This window comes from Felis catus, chromosome A1 (assembly GCF_018350175.1).
Source record: "Felis catus isolate Fca126 chromosome A1, F.catus_Fca126_mat1.0, whole genome shotgun sequence".
Taxonomy (NCBI): Eukaryota; Metazoa; Chordata; class Mammalia; order Carnivora; family Felidae; genus Felis; species Felis catus.
Genome location: NC_058368.1, coordinates 77,662,583 through 77,688,570, shown reverse-complemented (window position 1 = coordinate 77,688,570; position 25,988 = coordinate 77,662,583). Strand labels below are relative to the sequence as shown.

The 25,988-nt window shown below is 41.9% G+C and overlaps 1 protein-coding gene across 3 annotated transcripts in view; it reads left to right on the top strand.

The window, feature by feature from the left end:
• The window catches only part of NALF1 (NALCN channel auxiliary factor 1), a 673,349-nt gene that overhangs the window by 433,776 nt on the left and 213,585 nt on the right, over positions 1–25,988 (top strand). The gene's annotated exons all lie outside the window — the stretch shown is intronic.

Here is a 25,988-nt window from a genome sequence, read left to right as displayed (position 1 = left end):
AAATCTGCTAAGGGGTAAGGACACCAAATCATAGACTGCTCTACCTAGATTTTTTTTCTCTTTAAATAAGCCAAATCTTTATGAAAATCCACGTTAGCATTGCATACAAACAATAAAATGACTAGGTCAAAATGCTCAGTTAAAGCAAAGCACCTAGGGAACATCTCTTCTTTACCTTAGTATAATCAGAACATTTGTCCTCAATATTCTTAGCAAAAGATTTTGGGGGGATATTTTATGAGCAAAGTGAGTCCGCATTTTATAATCAATTTTTATCTCAGACATATCAAAGTACTCAAGTATATGCAAGAAAAAACGAAAAGATAATTCCGAGAAAACCGCAACTAAAAAGAAAATTACTTAGGACGGTTAATATGAATACTAAAAAGGAAGTGCCTCATGTTGCTAATAAAATTGGAAGATGCAGATGTGAATATATTACCAGAAGGACTGCTCGGATTATGCGAGGCACATTTAAATAAGCACATTCGAAAACAAATTAAATGTCACTAACTATTTCTCTAGGTCCTTTTTTAGTGAAGTGCTTAACAACAAACTCCTACCAAGTATTTATTTAAAACACAATCTCTGAGCACCTACTATGTGCTGCCATTGAGTCAGTCACCAGACTATGCCGAGATTGCATTTTATAGAGGTGCCCGTTTGCAACTCGTGGACTCCTAACCTTTACCCCTAGTTAAACGTAATGGCAAATAAATAAAATTAGTTTCAAGAGAAGTTCTCTGTATTTGGACCTATCTACAAGTGAGAGGTTTTCTACAAATAGGCATTAATATTTAAGGGCATACATGTGTTGTGTCCTGTGTTGTAATGAAACTTTCTTTCCTGCAACACATTTATTTATCTTCACTCACACTCTCCATCATGGGAAAGCCTGACTTTTTGTGGAAATTATTATACACATCAGTAAAATTTATTTTTAAACTTCATTATTTGACTGTCTTGCTTGCGTTGTGTAGGTACAAGTCTGATAAATTATGCTTTTATGCGTCATTTTTAAACACAGGATTTAGAAATATCCTCTGTGGCATCAGGAGTGCGCACTGTGGGCTTGCTGTCTCAGTTCAAACTTTAGCCATTATTTCAACTAAGGTTTGCCATTTTCTTTTGGTTTTTCATGTTTATTTTTTTAATCGGCATTTAAAACTTTTTTAAGTGTTGATTTTAAGAGAGAGACAGAGTGCGAGTAGGGGCGGGGCAGAGAGAGAGGGAGACACAGAATCCAAAGCAGGCTCCAGGCTCCGAGCTGTCAGCACAGAGCCCGATGCGGGGCTTGAACCCCCGAACTGCGAGATGATGACCTGAGCTGAAGTCAAATACTTAACTGACCGAGCCACCCACGCGCCCCTTCTTAATCAGCACTTAAAAAATTTGTGACACTAAAGCCTTTTAATGTGACTCAAAAATTCAGTTTAAATAGTTAAAATATTAGTTTGCTTAACTTCTCTCCTAAAAAGTAAAACTGAAGTGTTTGATATTATTCAAAGGTATTGTGTGAGAACAGGACGATGGTGAATGAATACCAGGAGACGTGATCTGGACCCTGGTCATATCCAGTGCCTGGTATCTTTGTCCTTTAATACCCTTCCATGACACTTGAGTCATGTGCTTCATCAAATGCAGTGGCTTGTACAGGAACGAAAAGCCTATTTGATCATGGGAAAATTTACAGATATTTACAAACAGACAGACTAGTCAAACTAGACGTACATATACAATTAAAGAACCTAGTAAGCTGGTCTTTCTTGTGCTTTATTTTTTTCTGGCTTATTTATGCAAACACATTTATAAGACAGCCACGTATTTAGGTGCTAGCTATACAGCAGGGAACCAAATGGAGAGAGATCCTGTGTTCATTCTAAACAGTTTCTGCCCAGACTCAAATCTTGCTAGGTCCTCAGGGTCCCAAGGGGACAGGGCTTGCTTGCTCTCTCTCTCTCTCTCTCTCACTCTCTCTCTCTCTCTCTTAACTGGGTCTCAAGTGGTTTTTCAGGCACCGCTCTATTCCTGCCTTAGTTTCCGTCTGCAATGATCGCCACCCACTTAAAATCTCCATTTCAAATCTCACCTTCCACAAATATTCCCCAAACAGTACTTTTGGGGGAATTCATCCTATTCCGGCTTTCCAAAGTGATCTCTTGGTCTTTAATCATTTAATTCTGAGCTCCTATTGACTTCAATCGCTATTTTTTCTCATTTTTCTTTTATCTTGTTCATTTCCCCAGACTTCTTTCACATGTTTCCTGTCCCCACCCCCCAGTGTTTCCTTTCATACATTCATTTATATTATTAAACCTACTGATCTGATGTTCATCCAGAAGGATCCATCTCAGATTGGCACCATGGGAGCGGTGAATAGTTTGCCAAGTCGTGTCTGTTCCCCATGTGCCTGCACCTACCTCTCGGGGCACTGGATCGAATAAGCTCCTCCCTGCTCCCTCGACATTTCCACCTTTTTGATGTCTAATTGCCTGTTGGCCGTCCCTTCCCTGAGTTCCCTGGTGCAAGCTCACATTCAGTAAACACTGAAGTGAATTCACAACTGTTCCTTCTCTTTTGTGTCCCCCAAATGCCTAGTCTTTTGTGTTCTGTTTCATTTTTTAATTTGGCAGTGCTGTGTTCCCAGCCACCCGCACAAGGACTGAGTCTTTGACTTCTTTCCCTCGTCCCATTTTCCCCTCATGACCCATTAATCATGTTTCTCCCAGGTCACTCACATCTGACTCTTCCTCTCCATCCCCTGAGCCAAAAGCCTGCAATGAGCCATTGCCTACACCACCAAAGTGGTCTGCCCGTGGATTTCTTTGCTTCTTTTTACCTGTCCCAGCCAACACTTGTGAGGGAAGTCATCTGGGAAGCTTAGACCTTTGTCTTCATTTTGTTGCAGTAATGAATTTTCATCTTAAGCCCTAGGCCCTAGGTTATTATGAATAACCCATGAATCTCACTTTTATTCCTACCTACTGCACAAACCGTGTGGCTTGGAGTTCTGTCTTTTTCATGAGCATTTTAAGTACGGAGGGGAAACTAAGAATCATCTCCACTAGAAAATAAGCTTATCACAAAAATTCTCAGCTTCTTCTATAATTTTACTTTACCATCATTACAAAGGAAGCCTTTCTGTAATGCCATTGTTGTTTACATCCTTGGATGTTTATCCAGCGCCGAGGCTACCCAGATGAACAGAGAACTAAGGGAATGAGAACCCTGTGGAACTTTTAGGAAGATAAAACACACTTCACGAGCATCCATTCGATGCATGGAACAATGGAAGATTTTAACAGCTTGTTACTAATTATAAATAAAGCTCTGGAAAATGTGAAAGATCTCAAAGAACTATTGAAGCAGCATCTCTCTTGATGAAAGGAATAAAAGCTAAAGAATGTTGCTCACTTGAACGCAATATCCATTTATGAAAATTAATCTCATCAGTTCTTTGTGCACGCATAATAAAATACGACCAGATAAAAATCATGGATGCTTCCATTCAGGATGTAAACTTTTTTTTTTTTTTTTTCAATTGAAAGTGTGGTTGACACCACGTGACGTTAGTTTCGGGTGTACAACATAGCAATTTGGATCTCCCTACCTTATGCCGTGCCCACCAGGAATGTAGCTACTATCCGCCACCATGCAATACTGTCACAATACCACTGACTATATTCCTTAGGCTGCGCCTTTTCTTCCCATGACTTATTCATTCCATAACTGGAAGCCTGGATTATTTACTTTCATGGCTGAGGGCGCTTTCCTTGGTTGGAATTATTTGGGTTGGTTAGTCACGGACTAACCCGCTTCCTCTCACTTTACACCAGAGACCAACCCCTCTCCCTGGATCATGACTCATTCATGCCCATTTTGTAGTTTCTAAACTTTTTTGTTGGCGTATGGGATATTGGTCCCAAGGCTGTCCTGGTTTCAAATATCCACATTCTTTGGAGAGCTTGCTTACATTACTGTACATTTTCACATTTACCCTGTTAGCTGATGTTGTTGGTCCTCCACTTAATCACCAGTCAGAATGATGGCAGAACCTGAAATTGCCTTTTGCCTTAAAACAACCTCTCAGGTGACAGCCATTAAGATATTTCCGCATGGGTGTCAAACCAAATATGCTGTTTGGCATTCTGTTGACCAAAATGTTTTTTTTTTCTTGCCAGTTTCCTAAAATGAATATAGCAATAATAATTGAAGCTTATTTAATATTTATTAAGAAACATATATGGTAAACACATTTATTGTGCCGTCTAGCCCTCAAAACAACCTGCGAGTCGGGTGCATCCCCTCCTTTAAAGGTGAGAAGCAGCTTTAGGAGTCCCACAGCTGGGAAGCTACCCTGATAGAGACCCAAGCCTGAATGAGTCTCAGATGATTTCACACTGAGCCACAGCTAAGCATCACGAGCTAAGGTGGATTTGGGAAAGATTGCTACTTAGGTGAACGTGTCTTGATGCCTTAATTTTGAAACAAAAAAGTGGAGAGACACTTATTAAGAGGGCTGAGGGATCTTTGGGTGAAGAGACGATGAGGATTAGTTCAATGACTGGGGGACCGGAGAAGGAAGGGCATGAGGAGTAGATGTGAAGGTTTCTGCAGCTGTAGTATCAATAGGATTTGCGGACTGATTCCTTCTAGTCCTTCAAAAAAATAGGAAATAGAATTGGATATCATGGATGAGGGCTCTTTCGTGCTGAGAGGTGGGAAAATCACTTCACATCTAGTCTCTGCTGTCTTCCTTTCTGCTTCTTGGGCTTTTCAAACCAAATGTGCTGTGGGCAAGAGCGGCCGCCTCACGGTTCTTGGACAGGCTGCAGCCGGCTCGTAGGGTGGCAAAGGGTGGCTTAGACATGGGGATCTGAGCCCCACCCCACGCTGGTCCCCCCCATTCACACATCATGGTGCACCTTTACATTCTTGTGTGACATTGTGGGTGTCAAGCAATTTGCATGAAAAACAGGGGTACATGAAAACTATTATTCGGTGACCAGTGTTTCGTGTTCTGTATCTTCCAGGATTGCCCAGTGCATCTGTAGTTTCTGCTAACCACAGAAATCCGGAGTAACCTAGAAAACAGAGAGCGCTTACCCAGCGTTATCTCGGTAGGATCACATACTAGGACACTTCCATAACACATACATGTAATACAGGGACATATTTTTGATCAGTGGTTTTCAAATGTCTTTCAGTAGAGCATTCTTGACTTCAAAATGGAAGCCCAATAATTGAAAAAGATGAAAATCTGAGCTGATTATTTACATGTAAATGGAACTATATAAAAAATAATAATTTCCAGTAGGAAAAAATATATATATATAGGCAGATGGGAAAATGGGTTTTCTTAAATCAGGCCCGGACCCAGAACCACCCCCCCAATTACTCAGGCCAGCCCATCGTCACTTCTGCCTGGAAACCTGGAGACATAGCTCCCCATTCAGAGCTAAATGACAGATAACATTAGCACATAATTAGAGCACAGAGTTTCAAAATTGCCTCTAAAAAATGCCATCCAGGCCAGTAAGACTTTATTTTTACCAAATTGAAATATCAGCATATTTTTAAAATGAAAGTGTTAATTAGAAGAAAGTTTGGTCAGCCAGGAAACTTAGTAAAATGAGAATCACAGAAAAAAAAACATTGGCAGTCTCCATGAGAACATGGCAGGGACAGAAGCTGACCAGAATTGTGACTCTGTAATCGTAACACAGGTAATTAGGACAGTAAGAACGACTAACTTGCTTTTATTATCACCTGCCAGAGTTTGTACTAGGAATTTTATGTATATTAAGTCTGTTAAACCTCCTGACGAACCTATGAAGTAGATTATTATCCCCACTTTGCATGAGAAAACAGACACAGTATAACTTAAGTAAGTCATTCAAGGTCAGGTCCCTAGTCTGGGCTCCTACCTGGAACTCACCAGGCAATATCTCCTGATATCATAAACAGTCCCGTCCTTGGGGGTGACCCTTCTTCTTTGATGTCTGCGATGCAACCTTCTAATGATGATTTTGGTTTTAATCACCTGTCTTCTTTAATGAAATCCCTCTTGATTTGCTGAAAGGTGACCTCTGTGGACCTCCAAAGCTGAAGGCCAAGCCTGAGCCTTGGTCCAGCCCACCATCGTTGATGCGTTCCCTCCCATCACTGTGCTACCTGTCTTCTTGCTTCTGTTTGTTCCTGTTACGAAACCGGTTTCAGAAGGTAAAGCCTTTCTGGCTGTACCTGCCTTCAGCTCAGTGATCAATCCCAGTGGGAGTCCTACACGCCCTGAAGCGGTAACACCTGTCTGAGATTCGTGGAAATAAGCCCACGGCCTGAGAAGGAAAGCAAGCAGCCCTGTAGAGCATCCAGCTGATAACAGACTTAGATCCACCTGCAAAATGAACAGGAAACGCCATGTCTCCCAAGGGCCTGGAGCAGCTAAAGACTGCCCTAATGATTCTCTCTTTCTTAACTGTACTGCCCTGTGCCCACGTTGCTGTTCTTCTCTATCACTGGTACATGCAGATGTTGAACCGCCTTAGTTCCGTGTTGGCACTGAGTCCCTAGTCTTTCCTGCTTCCCCCATTTCTGACTCAGAAGTGGCAACCAATCTAAAATTGGTCGCTCTTCCCTTAGACCCCTCCTCTGAGTCCTTCTCCTTCCTCATCACCAAAAGATAAGATGCCTTCTGTTTTGCTGTCGTGGAACGGCATGCCGTGGTTCTGGAGTGTCCTACCTCCTTGCATCTAGTCAAATAACTCTGATGTTGCCAAACTGGTGGCCTTTGGGCTTTTGTTGTCCCTAGCCCTTGGCACCTCATCCAGATCTAACACCTGGGTTTGGAGGCACCCAGCCTGGCTTCAGTCCCCAGGACCTCAGCTTTCTATTCTTCTAACCCGTCTGTAATTGCCAATCTTCCAGACATGATCTCTCGCTCACGGCCAGTTCACCAGGTCCTTCTTTTTGCTTCAATTCCCACTTTTTAAGAAAGGCAATAATGTGCCCTGTGTAGAGAAGGGAATCGGTATTCACACAAGCCTGATAATTAGAAGTACTATGTATGTACTGAGTAAACTTGCACAAATTACTTAAAAGCTTGGGGTGTCAGTTTCCCCATTGGTAAAATGAAAGTAACATCTACCTCATCTAGTAATGTTGTGAGGACTGAATCATGAAATTACAGAACGTGTCCAAAATATAATCATTTTTTATAAAGGTCTGTTGCTTCCCATGATACTACTTACTCTTCTGAGTAAGCCCGGAGGCCAGGACAAATAAGCCCAGTCACTCCCCAGTTCCAACCATGCTCTGTGTCTCGTATGTATTAATAATAGTAATAAAACAAGAGAACTGATTCTTTACTGATTCAGTAGTGAACTATGACTCTTGCTAGATGTTACGCAATACCTTAAGCAGTTAAAATTCATTTCTAACACCTCTAAATAGCAGGTGTCATTAAAAAATCCACTTTATAGTTGACCAGTCAGGAGCACCGCGAGGTTCAGTTACCCCCGTCACACAGGCTGGCATAGTGCTTTAAAAGTTGAATCAGTGGGCAATTTTTTAAGAAATCCAAAAATTTTTATCTAAGACTCCAGATTCCTAGCTTTTGTGGGCAAAGTGGAAACTGTCGGTACCTGGCTTGAATTCTGACACGGCTGAAGTTAGCAGGGTCCTGAGTAGTTGACTTAGATGGTTGTGAGCCTTCAGGCTGGCCTGTCACTCTCTAACACCATACACCTGCAGCTGTCCTCCACGTTGTAGACACCAGGCCCCTAGGCTCACAGGAAGCCTTGAACTTCGCTTGAGGACAGTAGGGCTGTCTTTTTATGTAAGAAATTCAGTAGAGTAGTGAGAAGAGGAAGAGATTTTTCAGCCTTTGGCGATGGTAGAACTCTTCCATAGTTATTTTTGTTTAGCTTTCAGAATTAGTTTAGGGACTCTAAGAAATTGAGAGTGCTTTTGCTCATTCCAGTGTTAGACTTCCTTCCTGTAACGTTAAAAAAATAATAATAACCCATGCATTGAGAGAGAAAAAACTAATGTCAATTATGCTATACATTTTTTAAAAAAATATTTATTTTCAGAGAGAGCAGGTGAGCGCATGTGCAGGTGGGGGTGGGACAGAGAGAGAGGGAGAGAGAGAATCCCAAGTGGGGCTCGATCCTCTGAACTGTGAGATTGTGACCTGAGCCTAAGTCAAGTGTCAGACACTGACAGAGCCACCCAGGTGCCCTCTATTATGCTGTACCTTTTTCAAAGTGGTGATTTGTCTTAGTCATGCATCCTAAAGGAAATATCTTAAACATTTATATTTGGGAGTTGCAAGTCATTTGTGATTTATAAATATTAGGTATATTTTTGTTACTCTAAGCAGAATAAAGAAATCTTTCCGAACTATCCAGGAAGAATCCTCTTAAGAAGAAAAGATAAGCACATGTTGAAGGAAAATGAGTAACTTGTAGATAGGATCAAAGGCATGGCCAGGAAAAGCTTTGACTGTCTTGCTTATTCTATAAATATTTTAGAATGAAACTTACAACATAGATTCACTGAGTTTACTTCAAGCTAAATCTGAAATAACTAGGGCACTCCACTGGTGTCGACTAAGAGTAGTAGAATTTTAATGCAAAAATACATAAAGATAGAAATTAGTCAACATTTCTTAGAGTTTCAAATATATTTCTGAAGCTTCTCTGTACCAGAGGGTGTTCATGTAGAAAACAACTTGGATGACCTCCTTCCAGGATTCTCTGATTATACAAAATTTCCTGGGATTTGGTCAAGATGGCTAATTGTACACAACCAGATACTTGAAGGGAGTCCTAACAGACCCCCCAACACAATGTTTCCAAGCATCAATTGGGGGTGTTGGGAAGGGACCCTTTAGGTAACATCTATGCAAGGTCAGATGACGAGTCACAATCAGTAACTGGTCACACTGGTCGAAGACAAGGACAGTCTTTTTTTTTATACAATAGTAGGCAAATGAAAATTGTGATCGCAAAGGTTGTCTGAGATCTAGATGAGGCTGTGTCTAAAGGAGCTTCCTGAACAACAACACAGCACAAGAATTATGAACCAAGTTCAGTCTGGTGACAGAAATTGGCTTCAACACTTAGGTTTTACATTTACAGAGTTTCATTAGTTCACTAAAATCCAATTTCAAGCAAGATGCAGTGTTATCTTCCTCACAAATAAGAATAAACTGGGATGTATGTGCACAGGCAACAAATGCCTGATTTGTGAATGTCAGACTCTATACTTCAGCACCAGCCCCACTGGTAGTTCCCCGAACACTCCAGGCTCTTACCTTCCCCTCAGCGCTCAGTCCAAACACTATCAATGACTTTTGCTAAAATGTTTTCCTCTGCTTCTCCAGCACTTGGAATGGTGTACGTAGTGGGTGCTAAATAAACATTTGTTGACTTAGTGACTGTCGTGACACATTCTGTGACTTCCCCCAGCTCACTTAGTTGTGCTACCTATACTAAAGTTTAACCCACTCCGGTTAAAACAAGTGTATTGAGTTGATGCTTTGATGTATCAGCCATTTTACGTTCCACTCATCCTCCACCAGTCTCCCCTAGGTACATATTCCACAAAACCTTGTCCTCAGCCCAGGTAGCTAGGATAATTCACTGTTGTTGACAAAAGGCAGAGTGTGATGACAAAAATGTAAAGAGATGGAAATTAATCAACATCTCTTAGAGCTTCAAAATGTATTCCTAGAGCCTCCTCTGTAACCCAAAGATGTGGAACCAGAAAGCTTCTTGAATCTCTTCTTTCCACGATTCTCTGATCCTGCATAAACTGCAGTGATAGCGGGTGAGGTAGATATTCTGAAATATTAAATGGAAGCGTTCACTTTTAAAAGTTCAGATATTAAAGCATACATATAATTAAAGCGTGTATTTTCCTTTTAAATTGTCAGTAATCTGTACTTTACAATTTCAATCGTGGTCAAGGGTAAATTGTTTTTCTCTCTCTCTCCCTCCTGCTTCTTCACCTCTGCCCGGAATCATCTGAGACTATTTCCAGGGAAACTCATTTACTTTGGCAGCAAAATCTGCTCACTATGAAGGTGGCTCATGGAGCACAGATTCAAAAGACAAATGCCTCGACCAGGAGGTATACTCCAGTAGTGGAGACATTGCTTTAACCCCATCCAGCTGAAAGCAGAGTTTCCGAGCTAGTTGGAGTTAATGTGGAGATTAATGTGTATAGAGAATGGGATAATCGGGGAAGACAATACAAGAGGGAAAGAAACTGGAAAGGGTGTGGAGGGGCGTGGCACTGGGACAGAAATCATGCCGGTTGTCTTTTCTTCTAAAATCACAACCCAAGGGCAAGTGAAGTTTCCCTTAGATGTCTGGGAAATATTGTCATTCTCTACTGGGAAGACTCAGTCCAACCTATTAACACCAGCAACGGAACGAGAGGGCAGCCAAGAACTGGGGCCTGGTGAAAACCAGCCATGAAGGGGAAGACTAATGAGGGTTTGTTAGTGCTAGTCCTGTTAACATGGACTGTTCTCACTGCCTTCCTTCTGAGAACTTGGTACGTATTTTCCTTTAGATGCTTTAAGTCGTCTGGCAGCCACATGGCCATACTATTATGCTACGTGCTCAGGATGAGAATCACAGAATATGGCAAAAACATAGTCTCTGTCTTCATGCCCTTGATACTAAATTACACATAAGAGACTGTGTGGGAATAAAGACGCCAATTGGCTGGAGCTGCGGTTGCTGAGCATTAAATATACTTAATACAAGAGTTTAGATATTTGTAAACTTTTAAAAACGGACATTTGCATTTTAGCTTTCGGGTTATGAGCACTCTCTTTTCCTCGACCACTAATAGTAGATGGCATCTCTGAATTTACACACAAATACCCAAAACATAACACTATACTTTTAATCGAATGACCACAGCATGTGTATGTAGGGTTATGTTGTTGGTGTACATGATTAAGAGTCTTAAAAAGCAAACATAGGACTGGTGATGAGAAGGCGTACCCTTGCCTTATTCCCGATATCAAGGGGAAAGCAGAGACTATCTCACCATTAACTCTGATGGTAGTTTTCCACAGATGCCCACTGTGAGCCCGGGCAAATTCCCTTTTACTCTTTGTTTGCTGACAGTTTTGGTCACGAATGGGTGTTGAATTTTGTCAGATGCCTTTTCTGCATTGAGTCAAAGGATCCCAGGTTTGTTTTTGTTGTGGTTATTTCGCTGCTACCGTAAATTGCAGGATTTCATTTTCTTTTTTTTTTTTTTTAATTTTTTTTTCCAACGTTTATTTATTTTGGGGACAAAGAGAGACAGAGCATGAACGGGGGAGGGGCAGAGAGAGAGGGAGACACAGAATCAGAAACAGGCTCCAGGCTCCGAGCCATCAGCCCAGAGCCCGACGCGGGGCTCGAACTCATGGACCGCGAGATCGTGACCTGAGCTGAAGTCGGACGCTTAACCGACTGCGCCACCCAGGCGCCCCGAGGATTTCATTTTCAAATATTAAACCAGTCACGCTGAGATAATTCACACTTGGTCATGACATATCCTTTTTATGTCTTGGTGAAGTCTACCTCTTTTTTTAAAAATTCTCTAGGTTTGAGGTTGTTTTTTTTTTTTTTCTTTAAGATTTCGCTTAAATTCAAGTTAGTTAACATACAGTGTAGTATTAGTTTCAGGGGTAGAATTCAGTGATTCATCATTTGCATATAGCAATTGTCTTCTTACATGTTTTTCAACAAAGCAAATTTTCTATGTGGATTACGTTCTGAGCTATTTTTTTAATGTTTATTTATTTTTGAGAGAGAGAGAGACAGACACAGGGAGAGAGCATGAACAGGGGAGGGGCAGAGAGAGAGGGAGACAGACACAGAATGTGAAGCAGGCTCCAGGCTCCCAGCTGTCAGCACAGAGCCCGACGCGGGGCTTGAACTCATGAACAGCGAGATCATGACCTGGGCAGAAATCAGTCGCTTAACCGACTGAGCCCTCCAGGTAACCCTTTTCTGAGCTGTTAATTGTAACTGCAGTATTATTGCTGAGAACATGTTTAAGCAGTTGCTTAAAAACGTATTAGGAAGACACTATAAAATACATGCACCGAGTTCGTTGGTCAAAATTGGCTTTGTTTACTGTTCTCGTTGGTGTTTCTTGCCCTCTAAGAGGAAGTTTTCAGCTTGTGTTTTTAGAAAGATGGCCCTCAGGGTATCTGGGTGGCTCAGTCGGTTGAGCAACTGACTTAGGCTCAGGTCATGATCTCACGGTCTGAGAGTTCGAGCCCCGCGTCAGGCTCTGTGCTGACAGCTCACAGCCTGGAGCCTGCTTCGGATTCAGTGTCTCCTTCTCTCTCTCTGTTCCTCCCCTGCTCGTTCTCTGTCTCTCTCTCTGCCTCTCAAAAATAACTAAATGTTAAAAAAAACTTTAAAAAATTAAAATAAAAACGAAAGATGGCCTTCTTAACGAGGTGAACCACTGACCCACTTTTGTTTGTATGTGACAAAAATCCCTCAGCTCCAGGGTGTCGGCTGAGTTCTATTGCACCAGCACACTGCAGTGAGGATAGTCATGAGGAACTTGGCCTTGCAGGGGTTGGGGAGGGGGAGGCCGCAGGAGGGTCTTCGGGAACCATGGAGCCCTGCACCCCATGAGCAAAGCTCTCAGAAAGGAAGCAGCCGTTGGCTCCTCACACTGTCAGTCATTCTGATTATGTGATGTCCCTCCCCCTCCCCTCACCCCCATTCGTTCTCAAAGTGAAGATGCGGCTGTTCAGCAAAGGCCGCAGCATCTCAGGCATCAGATTGCGACCCCTTCCACGTCCTTCCTTTTCATCTTTAAGAACACGGTCCCATCAGCCAGTGTGAACGGAGGAGAAGCTCAAGTATCATTGCAATTTTCTTCAGGTAGCAAATGGCTGGGTTAACAGCTACGTGGGAACTGCTCGATTTGTCACCAAGTTCATGCAAAATGCGATCATTTCGTGAACGGAAGATAAGCCTCTGTATCCCTATATAATCATGCAGGAGACGTTTAAGAACCGGATGGATGTGTTACTCAGGAAAGCAGGTAAACCACTGTGTGCATTTATTAATGTAATGAAGGAAACTCCTGAAATGGATCTGCTAACATCATTTGGGGCTAACCTGACTCTTGATTTTTTTTTCCTAATCAGCCTCTAAGGTGAGATTATTTTTAATATCAGCTCAGCTGCACAGCTGGGGAAGACTTTCAGAAACCCATGAAGCAGCTCTGTGGTCTGCTTCAGGGCCAGACCCAGGAGGACATGCCAATTTTGTTATTCTCGAGGGGCTGGAATTCTCGACACCGTGGGCATTTAGTCTATGTATTTCTTACAGAGACCAAGTGATAAATGGTGATATGTTGCCAAAGCTACCCCCACAAATCTCACTGAGCCCATCATGGAACCAAAGCAGGTGCCCTCGAAGGAAAACCTCTGGTCAACACACCCAGTCCTTCCCCAAATCTCTTACTGGGTGACTGTCACCATTTTGAAGCCGACTTGGACATGAGAACTCGAAGAAGGAAGGGTACACCGGGCAGTGTGGTCACACCTCTGTGTATCCGTGCCTCCGGCTCTCTTGTAAAAGACTGACGATGGTAACCACGTGTACTGAACGCCCTCTACATTTTGGGCCCCCTGCTAAGCCCTCTACATTCACCATCCTGTTGAAACTGTAAGAATCCAAAGCCAGCTCCAGGCTCCAAGCTGTCAACACAGAGCCCGATGGAGGGCTCGAACACACGAACCTTGAGATCGTGACCTGAGCCGAAGTCGGATGCTTAACTGACTGAGCCACCCAGGCGCCTCCAAAATGGATCATCTTTTAAGGAAGAAATGGAAAGTGTTCTTCCAGGAAAGAAGACAGCTAATTATCTCCTTAATCTTCCTTCCATAATCTGTGACTCTAGCAGCAGATTAGATTGAGATAGGATGGATTAATTACCATAAAAACCAGATCTGTGACCAGTTAAGAAGATGTAGGCTCAGACAATTTAAGATAATCCTGTTTGTAGAAGAAATCTTAATCTAACCTTAATCTAATCTTCCTCTGACCTTAGAAAGTGATCAGTCCTTATTATATAACAACGGGTCTCTTTTTTAGCCTCAAGTTATTATAATACATATAATGCATTCTAAAATAAGAAATTGTGTCTAATAGTGTGCAATGATAAAATTGATTTATTCAGTTGTTTTCATTTGCATAGCAGGTGTAACAGAATGAGCATTTCATCATGGTAACTACTGCTGCCAGAATTCTTAGGGTCAGGTTGGCTTTTTATTTTGTTTCATTGAAAGTTTATTTATTTTTGGAGAGAGAGAGAGAGAGAAAGAGCATGCACAAACAGGGGAAAGGAAGAGAGAGAGGTAGAGAATCCCAAGCAGGCTCAGCACTGTCAGCTCAGAGCCTAACATGGGGCTTGAATCCACAGACCGACCCATACCCCATGAGATTATGACCTGAGTCAAAACCAAGAGTCCGACACTTAACCGACTGAGCCACCCCGGCACCCCAGGGTCAGGCTGTTTTTTGAGAAAATACCCACGGAACTTAAGCAAAGAAGTTTGAGAAAATACCTGCGGAAAGTGAAATTAGAACAGCGGGAAATGGTTGTCCTGTCATGGCCAAAACGCCAAGAGGCTAGTCTGATTTCTCTGTAAGGTCAGGCATTAAATATTACCTTGAGATGGATGGAAGAAAAGATCACTGCTTGAGTGGGGGTGGGGGTGGGGGTGGGGGGAGGAGAAGGGTCAGTGATCGGGAATAGGCTTCAGGGCTGAGTGGGAGGAAACACAGCATCCTTGTGAGAGGCAACCTCAGAATATGGTAAGAGAGGAACAACTCATTTGGAGTCATAACACTTCTGCCTTCGCGAACATAAATTCCTTTTCCATTGTCCAAAAGAGTAAATGAAACCAGTCGTAATCCGAGATGATTTGATGGGGCAAATTTTTGAAATCCCAAAGAAAAAGTGAAAATAGATAGCACAGGCCGTGACAGCTTAGGGTCAGAGGTGACCATGAACATACAGGCCCCAAGGAAGTTGAAGTATCTTGTTGAGGGTTGTGAATTTACGTAGGCAAGGAATTTTGGATCTGTGCCCAACCTATCGAGAGGTCACGGGTGAAGGTGGAGTGGACAGCTGGCTTCCTCACGCTTGCCTTTATTCACAGAAGTAATTCTCAACCGTGATTGCATTCTGGAATATGCTTGGGTAGCTTTTAACACCTACTTAAATGCTTGGGTCCCAGCCCAGAGAGTCTGACATTTTTTTTTTTTATTGGAGGGGGGAGGGAACCTGATTATCATTATTATTTTAAGGCTTCCAGAGAATTCTACCCTGCAGCCAAGATTGAGGAGCACTGAACTTTGTGACAACAGAGAATCTAAATGCTGAAAATGTCATGCAAACAAGGAATTTGGGATGGTCCACTTTCTCAAGTGAGGCTCCTCATTGAATCACAGCACAGTTATTTTAGTAACTCCTTTTTTTAGTTCCTCCAAGGATTCAAGTAACTACTGCCATCTAGATGAATAGGAATGAAGTGAATTCATTGCACACAATGGCTATCTTGGGGCATTAGGGCTTAATCTTCTCACAGGACCTCAGTAAAGGCTATCTGGTAGACAGAAGAAGGGGACATTACAAGGAGTGAGAATTGCACACAGAGTGGCATAAATATTTGGGGGGGCATAACATGGTCTTAAGACAGTCACCCCTGTGTCCATTAAACACATAGCTAAGTAATCATGGTACTTTTCAAAGTTAGGACAAGCCTCCATCACACGTACGTCCTTAGCATTTGCTCCTATTACAGCCAACACACAGTCAATTTTAAGTTGTGCTGGGCACGGTAACGCAGTGGCATCGTGGTGCTTGACAATGTGACCAAATTACGCATCGTCCGAACCGGGGACAGTGTGCGCATGTGTGTGTTCGGGAAGCCCCGTGATGGTAGATGAACAGGATGTCAGGGATCAGCTTGCACTGCCTCACACACTGAGAGGCACACGTACTCCAGGGCTAGACGGTAAGAAATGCTATTGGGAGGGGGGGCATTCACTTGGCAGCACGAAGAGGGCACATTATGAAGAAAAAAGTAGCGTGTGCCCTGGAGTCAGACAGAACTGGGTTTAATCGGGAACCTCGGCATCCATTATCTCTATTGGCCTTGTCATGCCCAGTGCTAGGTATCTGAATTAGCTGTCTTAGTCAATGTGACATTCCAATCGCCTGACTGCTATGGAAGAGCTTTTCAATAAATACGCTTGAATGTGTGGGCAAATGAATGAATAAATATATTCCAGGATCTCTCCATTTGATTTGCCCTGCTGTGAACGTTATTCCGTAGAAATTGATGTCTCTCTTAATGTTAGGACTCACAACTGAACGCCTAAATTCAAATACAATATCTCAGCCCTTATGTAGGGAAGTTAAGCCATCCAATATTTTCTATGTTTATTTAATAGCTTTATCAAACACTGGGGTATATTAAAATGTCCAGGTCTTTGTACATCAGATTGTTTTAATTGTCTCCAAAGTGTCCACACGTATTTGATAGCTTGAGTTTAGGATTGTTACATTTATCCCCATTAAATTTATCCCAGGTGTTTTGGTTCTAGGTTCCCCCTACCTTTGGTCGCTTTAAATTTCATTCTGTCTTTATCATCTTGTTTCTTACCAGCTTGGAGATACTGCAAACTAGTAAACAGTCTTAGGTGATTGATAACAATATTGAATAAGACAGGGTGAAGGGAAGAACACAGTGCCCTCCACTGTGGGCTTTTATCTCAATTGACATTATTTAGTTTATGAACATTAGTGAGTAGGGTTCTCCCGTCGATGGCAAATCAACCCCACAGTGCGATCAGCCCACAATGATTTTATCGTATTTTCTAAACAGAATCTTAAGGGAAGCATTGCAGGTGCCCTCTGCACTCTTCCTCAATTACTTTAGCAATTGGCGCTCTATCAGTCCTGTTAATTTATATTTGGTAGGTAAGCATAATAAATATGTGGAAGACATTTTGGCCACTTAATAATATTTTCTTTAAGAGATCTGAACAATCCATACTGCAAGCATTTCAAAGGCATGGGTATATGATTAGGACCCAGTGTCATACCTGGTTTCTAGTAAGCACTCAAGAATCCTGCTGCAGAATGTGTCTTTAAATGTCTGATGATTTACTTAAGGACTTATTACAAAGAGAATTTCACTTTAAATAGTGAAAAGGATGCAGGTTTGTTATTAGCCAAAGGATGTTACATGGCGGCAGATTATTCATAGTTTGTTCAAAAGAGAGAGTTGGGGCTCCTGGGTGGCTCAGTCGGTTGAGCGTCTGACTTCGACTCAGGTCATGATCTCACGGTTTGTGAGTTCGAGCCCCGCGTCGGGCTCTGTGCTGACAGCTGGGAGCCTGGAGCCTGCTTCGGATTCTGTGTCTCCTCCTCTCTCTGCCTCTCCCCTGCTCATGCCCTGTCTATCTCTGTCTCTCAATAATAAATAAACGTTAAAAAAAAAAAAAGAAAGAGAGAGAGAGAGAGACCAAGAATCCACCATGAACAGTTCACTGACAATGAAATATTTAGCTTAAAACTTCCTCAAAATCACTGAGTTGTTTTCAGAAATTTTGCTTACACATTTGAGAATCCGGAATTTAACAATATACCACTAGGCCACTCTCTGTTGTAACACTCCCCATTATTTTGCTGCTCAGTGCCTTTTCTTGGGCTATTTCCTGGTTCTGAGATGTTCTGTCCTCAGAATTTTAGAGCTGGAGCAGACCAAAAAACAGTAAGTCTTATACACCTCTCAAATAATAGGTGCTAAGAATGAGATCCAGGAAATGGCTTTTGATGTGCATCACACAGTAGGTCCCGCTTGCTGACTTCCTGTACAGAGCGCAGCATGGATCCTGGGGAAGATCCCACGTTCTGGGTCCAGATTGCTAGAGTTCCCATCCTGGTTAGGTCCCTTCCAGAAGCCGTGTGATCTCAGCTGAATTACTCATAATTTCCGAACTTCAGTTCCCTCATCTCTAAAATGGGATCATCACATCCCTGACTTCACTGGGCTGTTACAAAGAGCAGCTTGAGCTAATAGATGTGAAAGTCTTAGAAGAAGGGGCGCCACGGATGAGTTTGATTCCACTCTTGTCAATATTACCCTCCCACCTCCTTGTGGAATCAGCTCACGCACCCCCCTTCTAAGAAATCTTTCCAGCCCATTTCACCTGTTTCTTCTCCAGTAATTCTGTTTTGCCAATTAGTTCATTCTGCCTTAGATAACTCAATGTCTTTTTCCCTGGGTAAGGTTGTCTGCCCTATAGACCCAATGGAATATTTCAAATCAAATACATGCTTGTTGAATTGAAGTACATTTTCCTTTAGGATACTGAATTGTAGAGATAGCTTTATCTCTTTTTTTCATGTTCTTAATAGTTTTTAAGGGAGAACTTTTATTCCTGGAACAGAGCTCTCAGCCAGCTTATGAACAATTCCTGTTAGGCCTCTTGAAAGAAGTTCATAATTGGATCTGAGAAGGAAGCCCCATTTCCTGAGCCTAATCGCTCCAGCCCTGAGGAAGCCCAGGAGAAATCACAAGGCAGGGGGTTTTGCTTTATATATGTATATTATTTTTTAATTAAAGAACACAAAGATATCAGAGAACTTTTCTCAAATCTCTCTTTTCCTATTTTTTTTTTTTTTTTGGCTAATTTCATCTCTCTCTCTTTTTTTTTTTCTTTCTTTCCTTATTTCTTCCCCTTCAAAGTTGATTGATGTGAAGTACTATTTAAGAAGTTATTACCTAAAGCTGACAACTCTACTCTGGGTCCCTGAATATTCCTTCTGTTTCTTAAGAAGTTCATCTTTCAAGAAGTGAAATTCAAAGAAATGTCTGTGTTTATGCTTCAGGTAGTGTGTCTCTTGGAAAAATAAAATAAAATCCCCCTGTGAAAATGACTATGATCGCATCTTACCAGATTATACCAGAGTGCTTTTTAAAATTTAAACTAAAACGTTCTGCTTACATTGTGGAGCTAAAAAATATTTTGGAAGAAATGTAGGAAAAGTATTAAAAGGTGAACAAAAAACATAAGTATCTAGGTTGTTCTGAAAACAATGGACAGATAGTAGAGTCATGGACATTAAATGGAATAAAATAATTACTTTAATGAGAAACATGATTTCAACAACCTCATCTGCATATACTTAATCTATTTGAAATGCCAACATACTTATTTTAAAAATAATGAAACTACCCGTTAACACCCATCATCACACGATTTTAGTTTTTCATATTAACTTTCTCTACATATAAATTTAGAATGCATAACAGCAATTGAGGTAATTGGCTAACTTGTTTAGCTTATATAATGGGCTAGGTAGTTATTTCATATAATATAAGATGAAATACGTTATCTGAGTTTGATAACCTTTACCCTGATCCATTTTAATAACTGTATTGCACTTTGTTCTGTTTTATCAGGAGTCTGAAATCTGAATTATTTTATGACTCAAGGTAGCATGATATTATTGAGCCAGTGTCTCCAAGAAGCAAGCTGCTGTGGGGTGAAGGAAGAGAAATCAGTTTGGGGACCAATTTGATGAACTGAAGATAGTGCTTATTTGATTGGAAAAATCTAGAAATTCGAAAGCTGCACTGCCACTCTCAGGATAGAGCCTGGTTACACACAAGCAGTTATGGAGGCCACACTCTGGCCTCCCTCAAAGGGAGGCACATCTGATTTGACCTTCTACAAGGGTCCTCATTTTTTTCTGTACATACAGATTACTTGTGAAAATAGGAGGGGAAGAATCACCCCGGGCACTCTTCTGCATTTCAAAAATGATGGAGGAGCATGAACCTTCAGATGTAGTAAAATCACCTGTGAATCTCGCGTGACTCCCCAGTGATGTTTCAAGCGCTTGTTCTGTCCGTAGGTTTCTTCAACTCTCCAGACCATCATGCCATATTTATTCCTTTATTTATCAACTCCTGTTCTCTTGGAGCTGGCCATTGAACACAGACGATCCAAGCCCTGACCTCTTGCGGTGTGTGAGAAAAGAAACCCCATTCTTTAACAGCATGTAACAGAAGCCTTTCACCTGGTGGGATGTGCAAAGGCAGGCTTTTCTGAGCGAGTGATCTTGAAATGTGAAGGGTTATGGGAGTAAAATTGGGGCGTGGGATGGAAAGAACCATTGGAGAGCATCGCATACAGAAGATGCAGTGAGCACCCATTTCCTGGAGTGGGGGGATAACACGCCTCTTCCGGGAGGAAGAGAAGGCTGTGTGGTTGACAGGATTGAGCAAGAGATTGAGTGGGAAAATGTCTAATGGTCTCTGGTACAGAGATAATTTGAGACGTTCTTTTAAAAAATAATAAATAAAGGGGAGCCTGGGTGGCTCGGTCAGTTAAGTGTCCTACTTCAGCTCAGGTCATGATCTCATGGTTCATGGGTCTGAGCCCCGTGTCAGGCTCTGTGCTGACAGCTCGGAGCCTGGAGCCTGCTTTGGATTGTGTCTCCCTCTCTCTCTGCCCCTCCCCAACTCACGCTTTGTGTCTCTCTGTCTCTCCAAAATGAATAAGTATTAAAAATTTTTTTTTAATAATAAATAAATAAAATCAGAGTGAGTAAGGAGGTCAAACTTTTCCTAATAATATATACCTAACTTAGTCATTCTCTTTACTTTGTATATAAATATATGTTCTTTATGTTCTTTTACAACTGGTTTTATAATATTTTAAGTCAGATTCACTGAAGACATTTTTCTCTTTAAAAATGCACCGCATCTGTGGTGAATTACTAACCAACAGGAAGAATGTATCTATGGGTGTGCCCACCCTTGATTTGTAGACATGCGTATTGCTTCAACCAGTGTAGCTCCAAGTTTTCTGCCTTTGGTAGAAAGCATTCGTGTTTCAAAGTATACTCTTGACTGCTAGTTGGGACTTTGTTCCCACCAACTTTCGTAATGATTCCAGTAGGGACAGATTAGGAGCAAACTACAACTTTTATTTGCTGGAGAAGGTTTGATTTGCCTAACAGAGCAAGGTTCTAACACAGATACTCCTTTCTCACCCAATAGGAAGATAGAGGAACTTCGCAACTGACAAGTGAAAAGATGTATATTTTGTGTGTCCCGTTAATAGGGGAGATACTAAGGAATAGAAAGCTGTTGACCCAGCAAAGTCTCATTTCTTCCTGTGGAATGCCAAAACACTTACAAATGAACATTTTAGTGACATGCCAGCAACTCACTGCATGGGAAATCTTAAAAATCCCTGAAGAAGTTCTGAAAAATCAAGTGACCTTTCACAGAAATCACAGAAGTTGAGATCACTAGGGCTTGAATAGAAAGATGGCCCTGTTATCAATGGCACATGTCTAAGGAAAATATGAAATGCTAAATGCTTCTCTCCAACAATGACATCAGTTACTTTACATAATCTAATTATTTTTTTTAACTGGGATGAGGTGATAAATTGGCCTTGATATGGTCATCAATAATCACTTAAATTAAAATACTGTTCCATTAATCGTGTGCAAAAGCAATCTGCAAGCACGCGGTATGTCAGAACTGCCTGCGTGTGGACGAGGCAGCTTGTCCAGACAGACTAAACAACCTGCAGTCCTTTTGGAAAGTTCTCCAGGAGCCAACTCTGCCAGTTTGCTTGGGATGTGTCTCCTACCGGATGGTATCTGATCACAGAAGATTGCATTAGAAAAAATTGAAATCTGAAGCAGTGAGATAATTCTTTTAGAAGCACTATTTCTTGAAATCTAAATGAATACTGGCAGATATAAATGATTCTGTTCAGCTGATGATTTGGTGTTCTTTAGAAATAATTCGAGAAATTATGTGGCATAAACTCATTTGCAGAAGGTTGGTAGAGCCCCAGGAAAACAAACAGAAGTTTACGGTGAGCTTCTGGGGGCAACGGTGTGTTTGTGTGTTTGTGTTTACATCATGGTTACGGAGGCAATCTGACTCTGGTCCTAGAGTCAGTGAAGATTGAATGTGTCCCTCTCCAGCTTCTTAATCCTTCATACCTGATAAATCTTTAGCGAAAATGCTTCTTCGTCAGTCTAACAAAATGATTACAAACAGATTTTGGAAGAAGGTAACCTGGCCTCAAGTACTGGCTTGACCACGAAATATTTCAATTACTTTGGGGAAATTATCTTAGCGCTTTAAGCCACAGCCTATTTGCAAAGTGGAGATCATCTCAGTATGTCCCTTAATTGGGGCGGGTGAGTATTCGGTGCAGGCACAGAGCCCATTATCGAAAAATGCTCGATAAACTGTTAGGTATCATTCTTATGAGTGAAAGATGGGAGAAGGCTCTTTTTAGTGCTTTTAGGATATTTTTACTCTTCTGGTTAGGTGGAAGAGAGACCTTAAATAATTGATGACGATACTTGAAAGGCTGCAGGGAGTGCTTCCCCCCTCACCCCCCGGTGGGCATTCTCCTTGGCAGGTGGTGAGTTCTGGAAGCTGGCTGCTTTGACTCTTACCACCTAGGACACCTGATGTGGTTCACTGAAACAGCTTTGCCTCGTCGTCTTTGTCTTTATGTGCCTACCTCATCCTGTGGTTGGGAGATTTAAATGAAATACCGTGAGTACAGGTTACCTGTTGTTTGTACTGGGCGTGTTAGCCATTTTCATCTGCAAGGACAAGCATCTGTCAGACAAGAGAGATCTGTCTGTTGCTTATTGAGTGGGGGTGGGGGATGGGTCAAGACCCAACCCAGCAGCATACGCCTGTGGGGGTGTCTCAATGCAGTGGAAAGGCACGGGTGATTTCAAATCTTCGTTTCCCTTTAAAGGAAGAGTTTTCTTTTGTTTGGAGTGCAAGATGGAGAGGATATAATCTGTGCTAGTATTTAGTATTAAGATGGGATCACAAGCTGTTGAAAGAAAGGCGATGGATAGGTTGTCTCAGAGGAGCAGTCATAAACCAGGGTTGTCAGCTGTGGCCAAGGAGTAAACGATAACTCCCTGGGTGTCTCCGGTGGTCGTTTGAAATTGGCCAGGACGCTTGGCTAGGAAATTGGAATGTGTCCATTTTCCAAGTGGTGCTGTTGCTTTCTTTCTGACTCCTCTTTCTCTTCTTCTTCTTCCCTTTCTTGTCCTCCTCCACCCGTCTCACCAACCTCTTTTGTTATGTGCACCGGTCTCATGCTTTGTAATAGGGGCAGAAGTTTTACGCTTGGCTACTGCTTTTGGGAATCGACATGCCAGTATCCCCAGCCCCGCCCCGTGAGGGATCATTAAGGGTATTAAAAGCTATGTCTTCACTATAGTAGAGCTGTACCTAGTACGTACAAAAGGTATGATTGAAACAGCACCATTGAGCAAATATCCCAGGAATAGTTATTTCAGACAATTGCCATCAAGGGTTGCCAAATCTAGTAGCCTACAGTATGATGAAGAAGAAGACCCTATACTTTTCTCAAAATACCTTTTCATAAGATATTTATTAATGACAAAGGAGGAAAATAACAACTTTACAGTGGAGAAGGCTGGCAGACTCACGTGAACCAAGGAAATGCAGCAAACATCACCGGTAATGAGATGTGTCAACACCACAATTCCCTGATAGGACGTAAAGAGTATGGCACAACACCACCACTATTGTGGCCCAAAAAGGCAAACTCTGGATTGAATCTGGACGAAACATTAGACAAACCCAAAGTGAGGGACATTCTAAAAGTAAAAAGAATTATTTTCTGAGGATTACTTAAATCATCCTGAGCCTATAATACAGTCTTGCTTTGTAGTAAAAACATCTTGCAAATAAATAATTGGAAGATTTGTATTCAGCATATGGAATTATTCTAAAGCTTTTGGCAGATCTACAGAATTATCCGTATGTCTTAACTAAATTCACAATAATAAATTACTGCCTTTCTAGAGCAATTTCAATGCTAGAAGTGTTATTAGGGCTCCAAAATTTATTTTACTTTTTACATGAGCTGAAAATACTTAATGTGAAAATATTATAGAATTTGCAGGCAAAAGCAACTGGTGAGTATACCAGGAAAGCCTGATGCAGGATTTATTTGCACATTTTCTCTCTCTTGTGTTTTCCCCGTCCGTCATTTAAGAGGAAAATAAAGAAAAATGCATTTTCTTCAAGTTGTTCTCCTCTTTTTGAAATAATATTTGCTGTTTGACAAAGAGGCTTCTCGTTTGGAGCATGGGTTTCCCCCATCACTGGAGGTGGAATACTCCATAACTATGGGGGGCGACAGCTAGGCTTGCAGAACATACTGGACACACAGCTCCCTTTCCTGATTCTGGCTCATTGCATCACTGACGATGTTTTGGACTTCCTAGATGTAGGAACTTTTGCTTCAAATTATCTGTTCCCTTTTATCTTTGCTTCCTGTTCTGAATTCTCCTGGTTGTGGAATCCACTCTCAAATAACTACGTCACGAGTTTCAGATTGGGTTTTCCCTATTAAGTCCATAGTGAAAACAAACACGTCAGTATGTTGCTGCCTTCCCAAGCAGGCATTCCTGTATCCACATCTTGGATGTGAACAGAACTGATGTAGTTCAGAGTCAGTACATCATCTCTGTATTAGTTTCCTATAGCTGCTGTAACGAATCAGCACTAATTTAGTGGCTCTAAAACAACACAAATTTGTCATCTCACAGTTCCAGAGGTCAGAAGACCAAAATAGGTTCACTAGGCCAATGTCAAGATGTTGACAGGATCGCATTGCTTCCGGAGCCTCTTTGGAAGATTGTATGCCTTCTGTTTCCCATCCCTAGAGGCTGCCCGAATTCCTTGACTCTTGGTCCCCAAGCAGTTATCACATCCCTCTGACCTCAGTTCCCCCAACTACATATTTTTTTTGTGGAGAACCTTTTTGGTTACACTGGGTTCATCAAGATAGTCGAGAATTATCTGTCTGTCCCCAAAGCCCAAATCTACATGTATTTATCAAGTCCTTTTTGCCATGTAAGATAACGTATTTGCAGGTTCTGGGGATTAGGGAGTGGGCCTTTTGGGGGGTCATTACTCTGCCTATAATACTCAACCTGTCATCAAAACCCAGTAAGGATATGTTCAAAAGGCAGGATTTTGAAGATGTGGAGAACAATATACCTGATGTGCTGAATGTGATTATTAATATTCATGCAGTGGTTTTTACATTTTATTTCATGAGACACTAAGGTGCATAGACTATCTCTCTGGCTAGTTGAAAATAAAGTACGGCTGGTGAGCAGTTTGTCTATTGAAGCTCTTCCTCCTTACCTGCATGTACTAAGGCAAAACACATGACAACAGTTGAGATCCTAAGGCTTAGAGACAATGTAGGATATGTTTCACATCAATCTTTTCAGTGTTGAATAGTGAACTGCTAATGGGGAGGAAAATGAGTCCAATTTTTCAGTACGATGCCTGGCATAGTCACGTGTAGAGAGGAATTTGATAAATGTTTTTCATAACAATGATCACAACCATGATGATGAATGGGAATAGTGGCCCTTCCCTTAAAAAGGGACCCAGAAAGTACATGGGATGTGTCACGAGTAAGAATCTAACCATGGCATGGAGAGAACCACTACTTCCTAGGGAAAAGGATACCACAGCAGATTCCCATGCCTCATTGATGGTCACCTTCCGAAAACATAACTCAAGGTGTTCTGTTTCTAAATCCCCAGTATTGTCAGTTAGCCTTTCCCAAAGACGTGTGTGAGTCAGGGCTTTGGTGAAGATTGGGCTGAAAACCAGCTGCGGTCTGACCTTTTACGCCACCCAGGCCCATTCTTCCAGTGCCTGCAGAAAAGGGGAGCATCTATCTGCTCAATCCACAGGGCAAGCGTGCGGTGAAGTTTACAGACGCCGCGCCCCAGCCCTCTGTCCCGGTCTCCTGAGGCAGCATCGTGGAGCGTACCCCGCTGCATATGTGAGATCTATCGGGGCA